Raw genomic sequence first — 2,242 nt, forward strand, 5'->3', positions numbered from 1 at the left:
GTCAGTGTGTTGTTTCCCTCTACACACACACTCCCTTTTCCCCTCTTTGCATGTCCCTGTCCTAATCAGTAATATGATGAGGTGAATTTTTAAAATAGTCATGTATGCTGACTACTCTAACCTAGGTAGCCTGGCTGTAAGGTGTGTAGGCAGATTTTTGAGTTTTACATGAGAGAAAGTGGGGTGAGAAGTACAGGATACTTCACTGGGGAATTCCTTGCTTGTTGGTCTGGAACAGATTCATACATAAGAATTAGTAGGTCCTGCGTTCAACCTAAGTGTCTAAATTTTTTTCTCTTAAAATGATCAGTTGAACAAATGTCACAATTCTAGCACTTACTCATCAATTGTCATGAATTATGTTTTCAAAAGGACCTAGAACTGCATGTAATTGCCTTAGATTTAGAACCAGCAGATTTCTACATGTGGCAATCTTGCCTGTCCTTCCACCTGCTTGTTAAGGCAGATATTGATAGAAAATACAACTACGTACTGCATAAATAAGAAAAGGGGGATTGGATCCTCTATCTAATACAGAAAAACCACCATAGAAATTATGCTGTTTGCATTAAACATTAATTCTTAATTATAATACCATAATTAATTATGATACCTCTTCCCTTAAACAGCTACAACTTGTCTGAATTCCTAATAGTCAGCCAGTTTTCATCAGCCATAAATAAAAGTTGCAGAAGTTCATCACCCAGTCACTGTTGCATTTAGAAGGGACCCCACTGGATAATCTTTATTGATACTAACTACAAAATTATGTTCAGGTTTTTGTTTGTTTTTTTTTTTTCTAGGGGAGATATCTTCCTTTTTTAGCAGAATAAAGGGCTTCTGCTAATCAATGGGAAGGCAGCTAAAGCCAAGTAAAAGCATGCCCATCTTCGTAACTCCCTCATGGCAAGGTGTTTCTGGATGGCACGCTTCCTGACAGTGCCAGTACTGACCAGGTGTCTGCATTTTCCAGGCTTGGATCAAAATCAAACCTTCCATTCAGTCCTGCAAGACAGGTGGTAACTGGATCAGCACCTGCAAGAGAATGCTGCCTATGTATTCACAAGATCATGTCAGAGAGCAGAAATAATTGTGCAAGACACTCCTCCCGATGGATTTGGTATTTATTTGATGGGCTCAGCCAAGCCTAGCCTTTTTCTTAATATTTGCTGTACTGTTTAAACTGTTTTGGGCCATCATTTCGTTCATCCAGTCTCCATCTAAAAGCACTGCCAATACAGTTAACCAATATGGTTATTTTAGGTATTTTCTCAGCTAAGAGCTGAATACAAAACTGGTTTCCAATGAGGTTTCTGTTTTAATCAGTTTGTTTATTTATATTCTCCTCCAAACAAACTCTGAAAGTTGGATGGTACCTTTGGTATTTGGTAGAAAGAACAAAAACTTCAGATGGTCCCAGACCTATTTGTGGCTGTAGCTGGTTGCTGAAGGAGTCTGACTATTTAATCACAAATGGTGTTTTTATACATCTTAAAGTGTCTAATTTTATCATTGTATGCTCTCCTACTGATTTCTAAGGCTGTCAGGCTCTCAACAATATTCTCAGTCACCTTCTGAAATACATTATTTGAAAAATGCAAAGCAGCTAAAGTAAAAAAATCTACTGGTATTTCTTTCAGTGTTACGCAGTGAATTTAGCTGCCAGACTAGATGGCAGCTCTGGGAGAAAAGCTCTCTAATCTGTATTCATGCGATAGAGGTGATGCTCTCTGTTCTCACCGTCTGCAGGGAATATTGCTTGCCAGTAACCTACGGTGGAATCCAATTTGAGCAGACTACCGCATATCTATTTCCTCAGAGGCTACCAATGTGAAGCCAACCTGTCTTCCCCTGTTGGTTGCTTGAGTCCTCAGCAGCCGTAAACTTTTATCGCAAAGGAATTAAGGGCTAATGGTGACCGGTCTTCCCCTTAAGATCCATGTAGAAACAGGTTCAAGGACAGACAAAGCTAGTCAGGAGTCCAACCTTTCACACCCGGGCTGTGGTGGGGATGGTTCTTGGCTTGGGGTCAGCGGGGTCTGTTCCTGCCAGGACTTGATAATCCAACTGCCCTCAGAGCTGGGCGTGTAGCACCTCGCCCCGAGTGGAAGAAATGACATACAGAAGAAAGTCGTGAAGTCCCAGCACCCTGGCTGTCCTGTGATTTCATTCATTAGGTGCGGTAGTAAGAATCTGTTGTGTAACTGGCGATCAATTTTATTTATTTATTTTTTAAGCACAG

This window comes from Pygoscelis adeliae, unplaced genomic scaffold (genome assembly GCF_000699105.1).
Source record: "Pygoscelis adeliae isolate BGI_AS28 unplaced genomic scaffold, ASM69910v1 Scaffold238, whole genome shotgun sequence".
Classification (NCBI taxonomy): Eukaryota; Metazoa; Chordata; class Aves; order Sphenisciformes; family Spheniscidae; genus Pygoscelis; species Pygoscelis adeliae.